Source organism: Mobula hypostoma, chromosome 3, assembly GCF_963921235.1.
Source record: "Mobula hypostoma chromosome 3, sMobHyp1.1, whole genome shotgun sequence".
NCBI classification, from domain to species: domain Eukaryota; kingdom Metazoa; phylum Chordata; class Chondrichthyes; order Myliobatiformes; family Myliobatidae; genus Mobula; species Mobula hypostoma.
Genome location: NC_086099.1, coordinates 98,458,794 through 98,477,937, shown reverse-complemented (window position 1 = coordinate 98,477,937; position 19,144 = coordinate 98,458,794). Strand labels below are relative to the sequence as shown.

Genomic DNA, 19,144 nt, shown 5'->3' with positions numbered 1-19,144 from the left:
GAAGTATATAGGGACTGGACATCCGTGGTGAAAATAAAGCGTTGGGGGCCAGGGAACTTAAAATCATCAAAAAGTTTAAGAGCGTGAGAAGTGTCACGAACATAGGTAGGAAGGGATTGAACAAGGGGGGATAAAACCGTGTCGAGGTATGCAGAAACGAGTTCGGTGGGACAGGAGCAAGCTGAGACAATAGGTCTGCCAGGACAGGCAGATTTGTGGGGTAAACAGACTCAGGAATGAATGGCCTAATTCTGCTCCTGTGTCTGATGGCATCTTTGTTTTTGATGCTTCTGTGTTGGGGATCATCACTATTGAGGCTCATCGCACAGCATCTCCCTCCCATTGCCCTGCGTTTATGTTTCCTCATCAGCATATTTTATCTTTCACAACACAAAGCACATAAAAAGAGTGACTGATTTTCTGTGTGTGTAAAATAGTTGATATCCAAAGTTTGATTTTACCTGCAGATGATGTGCAAATGCTCTCAAAAGCATCACAATCTCTAATGGCTTCTATTAACTTTTTATTGGGCTATAAATGTCAATGCTAAGCTAACTATTAACACAAAAAGAAAATCAAGGAACCCTGCTAGCTTTTAAATCATCTATGGAACAAAATAATCCCTACTAATAAACAGAAATATCATTTTGGCCAGTTATTGCAACTTCAGAACAGGTTTTTGAACATTTTCTACCCTTTCTGTTGTCAGACTGGTATTACAGTAATTAGATCTGAAATGAAATGTGTCTTGCCTTCAGTTCGTCTCTATTTATTCCATGATGAACTAGGTTTTAGGCTGCAAGTGCAGGAAGCAGAGAGGTGCTTATGCACCTGTGGATGTCCAGCTGTGAGGGGTCCTCAATGCACTGGTGAGGGGATTGGAAGTTGAGGTCAGTTGGTGAGGGTGTGGTCAGGAATAGTCTGTGATCAAATGTGAAGGAAAGCAATTGAGAAATAGCAATTTATTTTCCTACCTCTGTTCTCTTTTGCCTCCTACGAAGTACTAGGGAAACAAATGGGGTGGATGGCGGACAGAACAAGGTTGGGAAGCTGAATGGCCTCTTCTGTGCTAATGATTTTCAAGAGTCTGAAAGAACAAAATAAAAAGCTGCACCTGCAGAAAAGCTGGTGAGTGACTATGCCTTGGATTGCCAATAATGTAAATTCTCTGTGAGGTAAAACCAATTCTGGGGAGGCAGTAGAAGTCTAACTGAGGATAAAGGCCCAACAGCCTGGGGCTCTCAAATTTCAGGTCTGAAAATAGACCAGCACTCCAGTGGTAACCTCAATAATCATATGCTGGGAGAGACATTGCCATCAATGAGCTCATGAGTGGGGTCACACACTAGAATCATTCTACTCAGACTATTTGTTGTCGATTTTACTTGGTTTTTCTGGTTATTGAATCCAAAGTCTGCAGTATTTCATTATTATTATTGTGCTTTCTTTAAGTTTAAGCAACTAAATGGATAGGGGATGCATGGGAAGCATGCTTTGAAACCTACTTTTGTTTGTCACCATTTTGTTTGCCTATATTTGGGTGGTGCAGTCGAGTTATGTCCCTACCAAAGGAGGTGTAAGGCGTTCCTTCCCTCCGCTAGCCGGTGGGTCACTCTTGGGTAAGGTGCAGCTCCTGAGAACAGGTGGTGGATGGCTGTATGAGCCGTTGGTGCAAGTCCTGGTTATGTCTCACTGACAGCAGGCAGACATTCTCTGAAGAATATTGATAATAGCTGGGATCACCTGTCTTGTAAAGGCACTGCCTAGAAGAAAGCAATGGCAAACCACTTCAGAAGAAAAAATTGCCAAGAACAACCATGTTCATGGATTGACCATGATCATACGACACAGAACATGGTGATGATGATATTATGTTGGAGCAGTACCTTTGTGTGAAGATCTCACCTTGAGGGCTGGAATTTTTAATATAAGGTTGATTGTGAAACCATATGTTTGCAAACTTAAATGGATGAATTCAAAGCAGCAATGCCCTTTTTATATGCTACTGTTGGCCAGAAAGAACAAAAATCTACAAATCAGTGAACAGGCATGAGGCAAGGGCAGTGGAAACAAACATGATATTGCAGGAATGTGGGTGTTTATTTGTGAGACTGTCCTTGCTGCTGCCGATTTGTGAACTGACTCATGGATAACTTAACCTGAGCAACTGAACATAGATGCAATGAGTTTCTGTTGATAATCTGATAAACCCGAGTCCACTTTCAGATAGGAACCACTTTATTATGCAAAATGCAGGCTTGCAGAAAAAGCAGCCAAGATCAACACACACAAAATGCCAGAGGAACTCTGCAGGTCAGGCAGCATCTATGGAAGTGAATTAACACCCGATGTTTTGGGCCAAGACCCTTCTTCAGGACTGGAAAGAAAGGGGGAAGATGCCAAAATAAAAAAGGTGGGTGGGGGAGGAAGGAGAACCAGCAGAAGTTGATAATTGAAGTCAAGTGTGAGGGAAAGGTAAAGGTCCGGAGAAGAAGGAATCTGACAGGAGAGGAGAGTGGACTGTGGGAGAAAGAGAAGAAGGAGGGGCACTGGGGGAGAGGATAGGGTAGGTAAGGAGATGAGGTAAGAGGCTAGAAGAAGAAGGAAGAAGGGGAAAAAATTATTGGAAAGAGAAATCAATGTTCATGCCAACGGTTGGAGACTACCCAGACGGAATATGAGGTGATGCTCCACTACTCTGAGTGTGGCCTCATTGTGGCAAACGAGGAGGCCATGGACCAACGTGTCAGAACAGGAATGGGGAGAGGAATTAAAATGGTTGGCCAGTGGGAAATTCTGCACTTGGTGGAGGGAGTGGAGATGCTCGATAAAATGATTTCCCCCAATTTACATCGGGTCTCACCAATGTATAGGGGTTTGCATCGTGAGCACCAGGTACAATAGACAACCCCAACAGATTTGTAGATGTGGTGTTGCCTCACCTGGAAGCAGTGTTTGAGGCCTCGAATGGAGGAGGTGAATGGGCAGGTGTAGCATTTCTGTCACTTGTAGAGATATGTGCCAGGAGGGAGATTAATGGGGAGGGAGTGATCCCTGAAGAAAGCAGGGTCGGGGAGGATGGATGATATGTTTGGGTCAGGATTCCATTTAACAGGTGATAGCCTGTTATCTGGTCATCTGGCCCTGTGTTCGGTTGACCTGGCTTGAGCCAGTCTGAGTTGGAAAGAACAAAAAAAAATTACTCAAGACACGAGGCTGAAGGAAGAGCCATAAAGCAATACTGACTAGTAGCCTTGGGCCACATCCAATGAGAAGCTGACACAGTTCAGTCAGGTGAGCTTCAGCCAATGAAACTGAAACGTCATAGATTGTTCTGATAAGGGAAATACGAAGTGAAGGATTTTGGGTGCACAGGCAGCGACAACTCTGTGGAGAGCAACCATCACACATGTGGATGACCGCACATCGGAAACGCAAGATTACATCGGGATCAGGAAGAACACCTGGCCAGCGTCGACTCCTTTTCCCGTGAATTTTCTCTTCTTTGACTGTCCACGGAGGGTTGGAGAAACCCAGTGGGTGTGCACGCAGGTACTTAGTTGTGTCATACGTTTGTTAGCGGAGCCAATAAAGGTACTCGCCAGTAAATGCAGATGCTCTCTGCATCTAACTGATCATTATTATTGAGGGATAATCCTTGTAATAGCGCCATCTCTGTTCTTCTTTTTCTTAGTCCCTTCAGTTTAAAAAGGACTTGTGAGCACTCCAGTTGTAAAGTGCCATTTACACCGCATGCCTTGATTCAGTAATGTTAGTTCTGAGACATAGTCTCATATCAGTCCTGTCATGATATCACTTTAATCCATGCAAGGTGAGCATTACTAACTTGTAAAGGGTTATGGGCTGAGTGCAGGTCGGTGGGACTAGGTGAGAGTAAGAGTTCGGCACGGACTAGAAGGCCTGTTTCCGTGCTTTAATTGTTATATGGTTATAAAGTGTTTGATGGCTATACTAAGTAGTTCTCACAGTTACTGGTGAGTCCCCTTGAATCATCAATATCTCTGTGTTGAAGGTATCCAACAACAGTCAATTAAGGAGTTCATTAGTATAAGATGTGGCATGAATTTGGAGATGATCTTGTACACTTCTTGACAGCTGGTTGGTGTGACGGTAATTGTTGATAAAGCCATGGCCCAGCCAGCTGGTCCAAAATGACTGTATATACTGTCTACAGGATATGCTGCTATGCAAAGGCCAGGTCCACTGGTGAAATGAGCACATAATAAATTAAGGTGCCAGCATTTTTCATGTTTACTAGATGCAGTTGAAATTGAAATGCTTGCTAGCCATATGGTAAAAGTGTGGCTTATTCCACTGGATCCAGAAAATGATAATACAATGTCTGTTGTATCCAGACCCGGGAAATGGAGTGAAATTCCTCCTGCAAGAAGTGGCTTGCATCTATAGGCAAGAATTGGGACAGCACAGTAGCATAGTGGTTAGCACAATGCTTTACAGTACCAGTGACCAGGGTTCAATTCCTGCTGCTGCCCATAAGGAGTTTGTTCATTCTCCCCATGACTGTGTGGGCTTTCTCTGGATGCTCCTGTTTTCTCCCAGAGTCCAAAGATGTGCCGGTTGGTAGGTTAATTAGTCATTGCAGATGGTCCCTTGATTAGGCCAGGATTGAATTGGGGGTTCTTGGGTGGCCGGGCTTGCTATCTGGAGGGGCCGCTTCTGCTCCCTATATCAATACAAGTAAGTAAATAATTGCTTTGTTCTGTTCCTGTTGTATGGTCACATTGTTTCATTGTGATACCTCCCTCGGATCTGAGATTCTTTCTTTTTCCATGCACGATTCTCTTGATTGGTTTCTTTGTCTTGGTATTCCCCAGCCAAGAAATCACCGTTAGCTGTGACCTTTGCCTTGTCTGCATCTTTTTTTTCTGCCAGCTCCAATGTACTAGGTACAGATTTCTTTTGGCACTGAAAAATACATCTGTTTATTATTTGCATTTTTAATCTGTTTAGAAAGGCCAATCAGTTAGCATAACATTGTTAAGGAAATAATAAATAACCATTATGCCTGTTGAAATACAGGCAGCTTGGTAAGTCATTTCTCGTGGCAAATGTTCCTTTAACAATCAACTTTGGCGTGGTCATAAATGCTCACTGAAATACCAGAAAGCCATCCTGAAGAAGGGTCTCGGCCCAAAATGTCGGCTGTTTATTCATCTCTATAGATGCTGCCTGGCCTACTGAGTTCCTCCAACAATCTGTGTGTTGCTTTGTATTTCTCGATTCTGCAGACTTCCTCATGTTTATACTTAACTGCATCATGCAGTCTTTTTCCTCTAGACAGCAATGACACGTTATCCAGCTATATTGAAAGAAGGGAAAGTGACAAATATTACACCTCCATTCAGAAAGTGGGAAGGAGAAAGGTTGGGAACTATTGATCGACGTGCAATGCATCAGTAAATTGTTTGTCACTATAATTAGAAAAGAATAAACAAGCAGCTAGAAGGAAAGGAACTGAAAAAAATTGCCAGTGAATTTGAGAATATATATCTATTATTTTTTTCTCCCAGAAAATAATTGATGGGGATGCAGTTTATGTCATGATCTTTCAGAAAGCATTAAAATAACATATATAAAATAACAGAGAAATAACGTAGTAACAGTGCCCTTCTAGATAGACCGGGGGCATTTTAGGGTGAGAGTATCGAAATATACCTTGAGTACTAAATTTTATGATGCCATAGATGAGTAAAATACAAGAATTATGGTGTGAAAATATCAGAACTATTAAACTGTGGATCTGTAGATTTAAGAGAAACATTAACATGAATCCTGCAAGGTTTATAAAAGAGACCCAGTGCAAAAGGCAGAAGAAAATAGTGACTATGTTAAAGAAGTCTCCTGACATCTGGACATCATAAAAGCACTTCTCACCTACACTGACCTGAACTTGCCAGTATTTCTAGATTCTGCAACTTCTCTGTCTTTGAGAAAGCCTGCCGCCTGCTTAAATGTTGGCAGGACCTATCATGGCCGTCTGGGTAGCTTCCAACCTGATGACATGAATATTGATTTCTCCTTCCAATAAAAAAAATCCCTCCCCTTTCCCTCTTCCTCTGCTCCCTACTCTGGTCTTTTACCTCTTCTCGCCTGCCTACCTTCCTCCCATTTCTCAATCTCTCTGTCTCCATTTCTGGAGATAAACTGTCACCTGACATCTTTTATAAACCTATTGATTCCCATGATTATCTCAACTATACATCTTCCACCCTATCTCCTGTAAAAATGCCAAGGTCCCTTTCTCTTACGGTCTACTCTTCTCTCCTGTCAGATTCCTTTCTGTCCAGCCCTTTACCCTTCCTACCCACCTGGCTTTGCCTACTACCTTCCAGCTGGCCTCCTTTCCCTCTCCCCACCTTTTTATTCTGGCATCTTCCCCTTCCTTTCCAGTCCTGAAGGGCTTTGGCCTGAAATGATGACTGTCTGTACATTTCCATAGATGTGCCTGACCTGCTGATTTCCTCCAGTACGTTGTGTGTGTTGCATTGGAAAGCAGGGCAAAAGCTGATATGTGAAAGGGAGGTGGGCAACATGATGAAAGCAGTGAGTTGTGCTCCACTTCTCATTCAGTGGAAACAAGCTTTGGATACGGAGTTGTAATTAGCATTGAATAAAGGATTACTGTCTAAAATTATATACAAGGAAACAATAAAACTTGATTGATTTTGGACAAAAGCAAGACATTACAAATATTTAAAAAAAACACCATGGGATCATCTTGCCAGCTTTGGACAAAAACTGGGAAAATCCTTGAAGCTTTCTCTATGTGTAGAAAATGTTTTGGCATTTCTATTTCATGTAAATGAATTTATCTCAGCCCATTATCTCTGATCTTATTGCAAAATCAGCTGAAAATAATTAATTTTTAAAGCAAAAAAATGGCAGTAATATTTAAAAGGGAAATTCAGTCGTGGTGGAATAGTTTTTGTTATTTAGATTTAAGTAGAGGTAAATTTGCTATTTTAGTAAATGAAGTGGTTTCATTTCTGAGGCGCTGAGATATATTGGTGAAGCTCGCAGAGTGCTAATGGTGCCAGACATCCCTTGTCAGGAACGTGAATCAGAGAATCAGGTGAAAGGACCAAATTTATCAAGGTCACTAAAATGATTTAGCTATAAATCAGGTGCTCAGTGGATTTAAGGACTTGACCTCCAGGCCCAATTCTCTGCAAGATCAAGAAACTTACTTTCAATGCCAAGAGCAGACGTTCACAGCATACGCAGTATCAGATAAAGTTCTGTGGGTAAGCTTAACTATTTGATCAGAAAATTTGAAGAGAAGGTTTAGCCCTATTTGGACCAGACCCTCATTTCCTGTAAACAGGAAATGAATTACTCGCTGTATTAAAGATAGCTGACAGGCAGATTTCACACTGTCACAATCCTAGAAGAAAGTTATGAATAGCATCAAGAAGTTGTGCTTCCCACCTGCTGAGGAACTCCACCGAAAAGGAAATAGATAGGGGGTAAATTTGCCTTTGTTGACTAATTCTGAACTTGTGCAGTTGTAACAGCTGCTAGTACTCGCCTGGTGAGGTTTTGTCTGTTGGATAAAAATCCAGTTTAATGATAGTCATAATAGTACCAGCTTGGTTCACAGTTTCAGTCCTACCCTCCAGATCAGGTTCAAAGCCACACTGCTACATATCTCACTAATTACTCTTTCACAGAGACTGTTTCCTGTAACCTCCAATGCTGTTCTGCCCTCAAGCCAAACCAGCTTGCGTCTTCCTTCTCCACTTCTAGAAAGCTAAGAAAATTCCTTTTACCTCTGGCCTTTGCTTAAGCTCTTTTGTCCCCCATGCATTGGAACATTTTGCTTTCCTTCCAGTTTTTCTGATTCTTGGCTCACTGACAAACAATCTGCTGGTGAAACTCAGTGGCTCAAGCAGGATCTGTAGGATGAAAAGGAATAGTTGAAGTTTTAGGATTGAACCTTTAGATACACTGAGGACTTTAGATTCCAGCATCTGCCTGTCTTGGGTCTGAAGGCTCATCACGTCCCCTTTCCTCACTGTTCAATTCTACTCTTTTTCTATCCTGCCACATTTTGCTTCTTCTCTGTCAACAGCCGACAAACACTGTTTGAACTCCCTTCATTGCCTCTTCATGCTACTCTTCTTGTCCCTTCCATTGCCTTCTCTTCACTCTTCCCTCCTTAATCCTCTTCCTTTCTGCAAATGCGCTGTCCCGGATTCTTCACCGCACTAGTTTTTGGGAAGGTGAGATAACATCTGCTGTGGTCGAAAGTGCTATTCTCAGAAAAGTACCTAATCCAGTACACAGAGACCGCAACCCTGAGGTTTCCAGTGCTGAGCTCATCAAGTCAATGCATCTGCTGATGGAACTAAGGGAATTGGTTGGTGTTAATCTTTGAGAGTTAACCCTGATATGGTGCCCAGATTCCTAAAATATACTGATGAATGTCATAGAGCATCAGAGAAGGACCTCTGTGCTTTGTTCTGCTGACTGGAAATTGGCATACAGTTTCAATTCAATTCTGAGTAGGGCAAGGACTACTGGCATAAAACTGCCTTAATTCTGCACTAATTGGCATCTCACCCAGAGATCACAGGATGGCTGAGGTGGCAGATGGAAAGGAGATCTCATTGGAGTGGGTATGTGACAATTTACAGAAAATTAAGAACACGGGCAGAGAAGAAGAAGAAGCTATTTAACTATTCACGTTATTGTGCTTGATATCAGCACTGGGTGCCTGAAATGAACAAGTAAATTTCCATTGCTCAACACAATCCTCCTTAACTCGGTTGAGTTTAACGGAACAGTTGGAAGTCACAGACATTTTCAAATCCCTTACTGGCTTCTACCACCCCTGACTCTGTTATCTTCTTCAGTCCTCAGACCTTCCAGATCACTTTCAAATCTGATCAGACACACATCCCTGATTTTATACATTTCATCTCTGGGGGTCCTGCCACTAGCTGTCAAGATCCTAAGCAAAATTCTCCTCCTGAACTTTGTCTCTACTTCTGCCTCGCACTGCTCTCTATAACCTACTTCTCTGATCGAAGTTTTTATTACTTGCATAGTGTTACACTACCTTTCCTGAAATGTAACGGGTGCACTGCTGATCCCAAAATGTATCCTCAGCCACTGAAAGCTCCCAAAAGATGAGTTGAAGGTTGCTAGAACTTACCTCTTGCTGTTGAGCTCTGCACACCAAAAACCTATTCCTAACATCAAGCACATTAAAGCATTTGAATGCTTTGTTCATGTAGCTTTATCAGATTCTTAATGAGTATAGAATTTCTACCTGCAGTTCTTCCTTAATTCTACAGTATACTCATATTATTGGCCTCCATTGCTCAAGACTTGGAGTTTAAACGTAGAGGGATTTTGTTGCAATTGTATAATGTGTTGTTGCTGGGGTTCAGTACCCTTTTTTAAGAAAGGATATACTTGTACTGGAGGCCCTTCAGAAGAAATTGACACAGATAGTTTCTGGACTACGGTGGTATAATCATAGTTAGTAGTCTGTAAGTTACACCCTTGTGAAAGCAACACGGCAGCCTTGACCTTGAGGTATTCCTAAGATCATAGATGTTGTATCATGCTTTGAGCAACTGTACATGTGAATGGATGCAATCTTTAAACCCGTTGTAATGCAAAAATATGGTTTAAAAGGTGTCATTGCATTGTAACAGTGCACATAAATTGTATGTTATACATAAATGATATGTTGTCCCAGGCCGAGGTATGGTTCCTGTGGCTAAGGAGGTGAAATTGCTGTGGAAATATCTGCTCGATTCCCAATTAAACTTGTCACATTGTTTTGCTTTGTGTCTGCAAGCTTGCTATTCAGATTTATTTATCATGTGCACATCGAAACATAGTGAAATGTGCCATTGCATTAACAACCAACATATCCAAGGATGTGCTGGGGGCAGCCCGCAAGTGTTGCCACACATTCTAATACCTACGTATCATGCCCACAGTGTTTGGCACAACAGCACAGAACACAAAAAGTGACAGAACAACTTCCACCTGCCCACCCATGCACGTACACAGTCTGCCAACCCCAGGACAGGCTGTAGTGGAATAATGGACTGGGGCATGTTGCTCCGGGGTCTTGGGGTAAGTTGTCAGCTGCACTGCCCCCAGATTCTCAGTGTGGGTGAGTCATGTTCTTAGTCTGCCAAAGGTAGGGCGTTCTGGATGCTGCACTGATTCGAGTTTCCTGGTGTCTATATGTTTTGCTAGAGATGAGGTGCATTGAGTCTTCCCAATACTTTGGTCCCATCTTAATTCATCATTATTCCAGATCCCAGCAACTGTAGTCATTATTCCTTCTTGACTCATCTTTCTTTAGGACATTTTTGAATTATCACCCTTTAATCAACAGTTTGAAAAGTTAATTCTGTACTCCTTGGTGTTGATGAAAATAAGGGAAGGTAATACTGTAAGATTCTAAGAAGGCGTGCTGAGAATGATGTTAAAGTATTTCTAGTACTGGGAGAATTTTGTATGAAGAGAAATGGTTATAAGTTGAGGGGGGGGTGTTTGTGTGTGTGTGTGTGTGTGTGTGTGTGTGTGTGTGTGTGTGTAGTTGGGGCGGGAGTGCACCTGAGAGAGGCATTTCTTCTCACAGAACTGCATCTCTGGAATTCTCTCTTGCAGAAGGTTGTGGAGGCTAAATCATTGACTATTTAATGAGGAAGTATTTCATTTTTGAAAGATCAGCAAATTGAGGATTGTGGAGAAGTGATCATTATGAATGGTAAGGCAGGATTAGGGAACCAAGTGACTTACACCTGCTGTTACTCTCTTGTGCGCTTTCTGTGTCCAGACTGATCCTCAACTTGTGGGTCTACTTCTACTTCAGTTTGCTCCTACCACCAACTGACTGGCCCTTGATTATATCTCCTCCCACTCTGTCACTTGCAAGAATGCCATTCCCTTTTCTCAGTTCTTCCATCTCTGCTGCATCTGTCCTTGTGATAAGGGCATCTAGTCTAGGCTGTTCAAGATGTCCTCATTTTTCAAAAATGCGGCTTCTCCACACCTCCTCCCCCCATGCTATTGATGAATTCCTCACCGTATCTCAATTTCCTACACATTTTACCCCCATCCCTGCGGATAGTTCCTCTGGTCCTTGCCCACCACCCCACTAGGCTATTCATCCAACATCACATTTTTCGTAACTTCCTCTATCTACAACAGGAGCTACCACCATCCACATCTTCCTCTCCCTTCCTCTATCCTTCCTTCCTTCCTCTATCCCTCCTTCCTTCCTCTATCCCTTCCTCCCTTCCTTGCTCTTCCTCTATCTACAACAGGAGCCACCACCATCCACATCTTCCTCTCCCTTCTTCTATCCTTCCTTCCTTCCTCTCTTCCTCTATCTACAACAGGAGCCAACCACTATCCACGTCTTCCTCTCCCTTCCTCTATCCTTCTTTCCTTCCTCTATCCCTTCCTTCCTTCCTCGCTCTTCCGCTAACTACAACAGGAACCACCACCATCCACATCTTCCTCTCCCTTCCCCTCTCCACTTCCCAAAGGGGCCACTCTGGCCATGCCTCCCTCATCTTCTTGTTCAAAGATAAACCACATTTATATAATTGCTCTCTAACACTAAGTTGTTGTTCTCTGTCCTCAGGAGCTGTCCTTTCTTTAAATGATTTACCCCTTGTCACATTATAGAGTCACAGAGTCATACAGGCCCTTCAACCTAACTTGTTCGTGTTGACTGTGTTGCCCAGTGAGCTAGTCCCATCTCTCTGTGTTTGGCCCATAACACTCTAAATCTCTCACATCCATCTACTTACCAGGATGCCTTTTAAATGTTGCTAAAGTGCCTGGCTCAACCATTATTTCTTGGAGTTCATTGCAAATACACACCAGTCTTTTCACGAAGAAGCTGCCCCTGATGTCCCCTTTAAAACTTGCACCGCTCATTTATACCTATGCCCTCTTGCTTCAGTATCTCCTCTCTGGGGTAAAAGATGATGTTCTTTCATCCTGTCTAACCTGCTCATGATCTTATATACCTCTGTTAGGTCACCCCCCAATCTGCTACGTTCCAGAGAATGAAGGTCTAGTCTACCAATCTCTCCATGTAACTCAGCCTCCCCACCCAATTCTCAAATCCTGGCAAATCTCTTCTGTGCTCAGTTTAGTTTGGATCCTCTTTTCTATAACAGAGGATCCAAAACCTTAGTCATTACTCCAAGTGTGACTTTACCAATGTGTTATGTAACTGAAACATCACTTCCCAACTCCAATGTCCTAACTGATGAAGGTCACTGTGCTACGCAGTCTATCTACATGTATTGACAGTTTTAGTGGCATTCTAATAGTTCTGAGCTACTCACAAACTTGCAGCCTTCCTCCTTCTTGGTAACGGTTGGATCCTGATACTTTCAGAAGTTCTTTAGAAGTCAAGAATGAGGTATAAATCTTGTTGCTTAAGGCCATTTTATTAAATGTTACAAGCGTGGACAATGGAGAAGAAAGAGGAGCTGAGAGAACAAAGAAAAAGGAAAAAATAATCATGTTTTCTCAAACTCATACTAGAGATAGCAAAATTCCAGTGATAGTAATTAACCTACAAACTAGCCAGATTCATGTGGTGTGACAGCTGCTCCTGAAAACTGAAAGGCTTCTAGAAAACTACAGAATCAACTGTACTGTAATTACTGGAAAATTCACTGAACAACCACATGTCTGTAGGCGATTACATAAAATTACAAGCAAGCATAGGAAATTTAAACTACAGGAAAAATATGAGGAGAATAACAATTTTACATCTCCATCCAACATAACACATGCTGTCCTGAAAACGGTCATGATTGCTGTATTGTGCTACATGATAACACATCCCTGTGTCAGTGCACATTTAATAATTCTACTATGAATCATCTTGGGATATTTGGTGACATTAAAGTTACTGTATAAATGTGAATCAAGGTTGTATTGATCTTTGTCATTCAGGTCCAGCTTTTACTTCCTTTTTGACAGCTCAGAGGACATCTAAAAGGAAATACTACCCACTGTTTCCTTTCATCTACTTCTAGCTGATATTTTCCTCCAGCTTTTGAGTTCTTTCAAGCACTTGTGCAAACTCTTCTACAGCAGCTTCTTACTGAGGGTAGAATTTGCACTTGGAGTAGCCTGCACTCTCTTCTCTCACTCTCTTAGATACTTCTTTCCATTCTCTAAGTTTTGTTATATTCACCTAGTTTTTTTCCCAGTGGCATCACAGTCATTTAGTTATACGTTGTGAGCATTTGTTTTGTCTCTTTCAAGTTTCCTCACAAATGTCTAATGAATGATATTACATGTCGCATCCCTGCCTACTTGGGCCTGTATTATGTCTCTCTGCTTCTGGTTCTGTAATGAATCTCTCTGCTTCTAGTTCTGCATTGAGCTCTTGGCCTCCTCTATTCTGTTCATTTATTGAAATTCCTCTCTGGTTAGAATTAATAACGATTTTTATCGCATCCAATTCTTCCTTGGACATTTTACAAGGACGATAGCCAGCTTTGTGACTGGCCTTGATCCGTTACTGGTACTCTTGCTATTTGTCTACCTCCCTCTACACTGGAATAAAAAGTGTTTGTGGTTTTGCATTTGTGGCATACCTCATCAGCTGGACATCATCCCTGTCTGTGTTCATGCTGCCATGCCAGTTGCTTACTCTGGATTATCCCTGTGCTTTTGTTCAGCTGTATGGACTGAATTGTGTTTCCTGCTATTCAACTCATCAACCCTGGCTTTGGATGACTCTGAAGCCTGGCAGAATTTGACACACTTTGCAGGAGTAAGTCTTTTTCTCTCCATTATTCTGTATGTCGCATCCGGAATTATTTCCAGTTAGTGGACGATTTCCTTCCATACCGCTCTGACGTACTGGGAAATCGTGTACGAGGCAAGTTACAGCAGTGGTTTGCCATTGCCTTCTGCCGGGTGAGTTTTTTTTAAGAGATCACCAGCTCTTACCGGGAGCAGGCTGGATTCGAACTTGGGACCTCTCGCCCTGTAGTCCAGCGCTGATGCCACTATGCCACCAGCTGACCAGTAGGCTGTCATAAAGTCTCTCATGGACCAATAAGTCCCTCAGATCTCAGAAGTCACAAACCTTGGAGCCAGAGGCTGTAGTTCAATCACTTTCAAATCAGTGTCTCCCCATTCAGCGAGTACCTGCCCCCACCCTGTACAATGTGATTGGTCCACTCTCTCATTGTGCAAAGGATTGAAGTAATTCTCAAATTTCACTTGTCATATCATTGGCAGTCTCGAGTGTTACCTGGAGCTCTCCAACTAGCTCCAACAGTGTCTTCACTTCATAATCTTCCTGCTTATTAGCCACTGCCAATTTGACATGCTGAGAAAATCCCTCTTTCGATTGCTTTCATTTATTTGTCATATTTCAGGTCTCTAGGTGATGTGGCCTTATCTGCTTCAACATGCAGGTTGGTGATGCACCATCTAATGGAAGAAAAACAATACTGGTGTTGGCTATGCATCTATCATTTACTATCCCAGTGGGGTTATTTAAGCAGGTGATTCCAATACAGAAATTCTCTTTCTGATAGTGAATTCATTCCTCAACAAGGCAGCATTCAAAGAAAGAACACATTTATTCATATCACCTTTGATACTATTTTGTATTTACCTATCTAAAGGAGCTGTTCCATCTTTAAATAATTTAATCCTTGTTACATCTAGTGGGTTCAAAGATTCAAAGTACATTTATTAGAAAAGTATGTCTGCAGTATCCAACCCTAAGAATTGTCTTCCCACAGACAGCCACAAAACAAAGAAACACCATGGACCTCAGTCAAAGAAAACATCAAACACCCAAAGCGCAAAAGAAAAAGAACAAATCACGCAAATGGCGAAAAATGAGCAAAAACACAGAATATAAAACATCAAACCACACAGTCATTGAACCAGTCTAGCAATGTTCAGTTCAGTTCAGTTTAACACTGTCATTCGTTAACTGCATGCTGCAGAGCAGTTCGCTCCAATCAAAATCCCACAAACTAACAATAAAAAAGTGACCAGAAACACATCATAACATGGATTACAGAGTCCAGTCCACAAACTGTGTTGATTAAACCTTGCCTAAGACCCTAGACTCTGGCACCACAGGGGTGGGGGTGGGGGGAGAGAGAGAGACAGAGAGAGAGAGAGAGAGAGAGAAGAGAGAGTGAGAGAGAGAGACACAGAGAGAGAGAGACAGACAGACAGACCTTCCGTGCGTCAAATGCAGGCTGATGGTGCTGAACACCCCTCTAATCCTTGTTGATTTTGATCTTGCTCAACACTATAATCAGTGAGATCTGCAAGAAATGGGGCCGATCACGGGTTCTTGGTTTCTTCATCTCGGTGAAACCTCACTGAGCTCCTCTGGAGACAGCAAAGCTCCAGATCACCCAATTGGCCCAATAATGTACCATCAAACTGTAAATCATAGGTTCCATTAGTAGCAGAACCATACTTGAAGGAAGAAAAAAAAGTAAAAGAAGTAAAAGTGGTAGTTTAGTGAACTGTCTGAAGGTTGTGTTGTTCACAGATGCTATCTTCTTCACATTGTAACACTACTTCTGAGCTATTCACAAGCCTGCAGTATGATTATCCTCTACCTTGGCAACATCTGATGACCTGGAAATGTTTGGTGCACAAAACCTCTTCCATGCTAGTATCTTCGTTGTGTCAACTTGTATTTGATAATTCTATTGTGAAACATCTGGGATATTGGATAACATAAACAGTGCGGTAACAATTGTTTTGTGTTTGTGCCTTGCTACTCTTGCCACCCATGCTGTCAGAATGCTAGAACTCTGGACGAGTGTTTTTTTTCCTGGATGGTTATGCACTTCCCAGAACCGTACCATTTACCATTTAGTTCCACTTTATAAGTTTGTTATCAATTATAGAAAGTCACAAAATTTCCATGGCAGAGCACAGCAGGAATCAGACAAAAGTTGGTCATCTTTCCGGCATAAGACTCAGTGACTGAATGTGGGGGGGGGGGGCGGAAGAGGAGTGCAGCAGTGCTTGGGGATCCTGTTGTTCGATCAGCAGAAAGCAGATTCTGTGCATATGAACACCTGGGACACCCGGATGGCTGTTCTCTCCCACGTGCCAGGCTCCGCGATGTCTCAAATCAGGTCCACGGCATTCTAAAGGGAGAGGGTGAACAGCCCTCTGGTACCAATGATGTAGGTAGGGAAAAAGAGGAGGTCCTGAAGAAAGAATTTAGGGAGTGAAGTAGAAAGTTGAAAAGCAAGACCCCTTGGGTAGTAATCTCTGGATTGCTGCCTGTGCCACATGCCAGTGAGGGTAAGAGTAGGATGAACATGTGGCTGAAGAATTGGTGCAAGGGGTAGGGCTTCAGATCTCTCTACCATTGGGATCTCTTCTGTATAAAAAGGATGGGTTACACTTGAACCCAAGGGGGACCAGTATCCTTGCGAGCAAGTTTGCTAGAGCTGTTGGGGAGGGTTTAAACTAGTTTGACAGGGGGATGGGAATCAGAGTGATTGGGTTGAGGATGGGACAGTTGGTAGACAACTAAATGCAGTGTGTGGTGAGACTGTGAGGAAGGACAGGCAGGTGACAGTGCAAAATTACAGTCAGTGGCATTAGTTAAAGTGTAACAGGGGCCAAAACCGAAAAGGGTGATGAATACAGTCCTGAAGGACTTATAGTTGAATGCACGCAGTATACAGAATAAGGTAGATGATCTTGTAGCGCAGTTAGAGATTGGCAGGTATGATGTTGTGGGCATCACTGAATCGTGATCCAGTCCTGCTGAGGGGTTGCAGCCTGAAACGTCGACTGTACTCTTTTTCCATAGATGCTGCCTGGCCTGCCGAGTTCCTCCAGCATTTTGTGTGAGTTGCTTGACCTACACAAAAAGTGAGGCAACTGAGAAGCAGGCCAGTGTTAGAGAAGACAACGAAATCAAATTGAACAGGAAGAACAGGAAGGAGCATGATATCAACTGATGAAAGTCTGTTGGATTAACTTGTTTTTGCTTAAATCAAGACGTCTGACAGGTAAGGTGGATGAGTTCAGAGCATTGATTGATTACAGATGATTGGGATATAATAGCCATTAGGGAAGCATGGCTTAGCAAGTCTGTCACAGGTAAAGCCGAACCAACCATGGGGAGCATCTACATGAAACGCTATTGCAGGAAAGCAGCATCCATCATCAGGGTCCCCCAGCTCTCTTCTCACTGCTGCCATCAGGAGGAAGATACAAGAGCAGCAGTAGAGGTAGCCATGGACTGACATGTCGGAATGGGAATGGGAAGTAGAATTGAATCCAGGAAATCCCATTTTCTCTGGCAGATGGAGCGTACATGCTGGAGGATTCTGGTGGATGGAGTGTAGGAGCTGCCTCTACTGCTGTGATGAGACCAAACTCTCACCGGATGGGCAACACCTTATATTCCATCAGGGTAGACCCCAATCCGATGGCATGAACATCGATTTCTCGAACTTCTGGTCAAGCCACCCCCTCCCCCCCACCAGTCTCCATCCCCAATTCATCCTCTGACCTTTTCTCCTTGCCTGTCCGTCCCCAGCATTTTGCGTGTGTTGCAAGAGCCACAGGACTTGCAGCACCATGTTCAGGAACATTTACCAACCCTCACTTGCCCCATCACTGAAATGTTCCCACAACCAATGGACTCACTTTCAAGGACTCTTCATCTCATGTTCTCGATATTTATTTCTATTTGTGTTTGCACAGTTTGTTGTCTTCTGTATTCCAGTTGAGTATCCTAGTTCGGTGGTCTTTCATCGATTCTATTGATTTTGTTGGTACTGTTCTATAGATTTGTTGAATATGCTCTCAAGAAAATTAATCTCAGGGTTGTATATGGTAATGTGTTTGTGCTTTGATATAAAATTTACTTTGAATTTTGAAAGGCAGGAGTGGCAGCTTGAGATTTCAGGATACAGTTGCTTTAGGTGAGATAGAGATAGAGGGAAGAGAGGAGGGGTAGTTGTTTCTCTATTTAAGGAGAACAGTAGTTAGAAGTGACATTACTGGAGGACCAGTGAGGCTTTATGGGTCGGACTAAGAAATAAGAAGGGGTGATCATCTTGTTGGAGTTGTACGATAGACTCCCAAATAATCCTTGGGAATTAGAGGAAGGCAATTGGAGAGCTGTAAAGATAGTAGGGTTGTCATCATAGAGAATTGAACTTTCCTGATATTGACAGTGATTGCCAGAGTGTTAAAGAATTGAATTGAATTGATTTTATTACTTACATCCTTCATATACATGAGGAGTAAAAATCTTTACATTAGGTCTCCGTCTAAATGTGCGATCTGCAATTTATAGTATTTTATAATAAATAGTATGTACAATAGGACAGTCAATATAACATAGAAATACCATTGTGTCAGCATGAATTAATCAATCTGATGGCTTGGTGGAAGAAGCTGTCCCAGAGCTTGTTGGTCCTGGCTTTTATGCTGTGGTACCGTTTCCCGGATGGTAGCAGCTGGAACAGTTTGTGGTTGGGGTGACTCAGGTCCCCAATGATCCTTCGGGCCCTTTTTACACATCTGTTTTTGCTAATGTCCTGAATAGTGGGAAGTTCACATCTACAAATGCGCTGGGCTGTCCACACCACTCTCTGCAGAGTCCTGCGATTGAGGGAAGTACAGTTCCCATACTAGGCAGTGATGCAGACAGTCAGGATGCTCTCAATTGTGCCCCTGTAGAAAGTTCTTAAGATTTGGGGGCCTATACCAAACTTCTTCATCCGTCTGAGGTGAAAGAGGTGCTGTTGTGCCTTTTTCACCACACAGCCGGTATGTACAGATCACTTGAGATCCTTGGTGATGTGTATGCTGAGGAACTTAAAGCTGTTCACCTACTCAACCCCAGATCCATTGATGTCGACAGGGGTTAGCCTGCCTCCATTCCTCCTGTAGTCCGCAACCAGCTCCTTTGTTTTTGTGATGTTGAGGGAGAGATTGTTTTCTTGACATCACTGTGTCAGAGTGATGACTTCTTCTCTGTAGGCTGCCTTGCTATTTTTTGACATTAGGGCAAAATCTGGCATATAGATTAGGCAGATCTACATGCCGTGAAATTCATTCAATGTGT

The 19,144-nt window shown here is 42.7% G+C and overlaps 1 protein-coding gene across 3 annotated transcripts in view; it reads left to right on the top strand.

The window, feature by feature from the left end:
• The window catches only part of arhgap24 (Rho GTPase activating protein 24), a 705,958-nt gene that overhangs the window by 230,884 nt on the left and 455,930 nt on the right, over positions 1-19,144 (top strand). The window contains exon 2 of one of the 3 annotated variants that reach the window (XM_063043518.1): positions 1,002-1,128. The exons of the other annotated variants lie outside the window; for them this stretch is intronic. The gene's annotated coding sequence lies outside the window, so the exon portion shown is untranslated. The remainder of the gene's footprint in view (positions 1-1,001; positions 1,129-19,144) is intronic. 3 annotated transcript variants of the gene reach the window in all.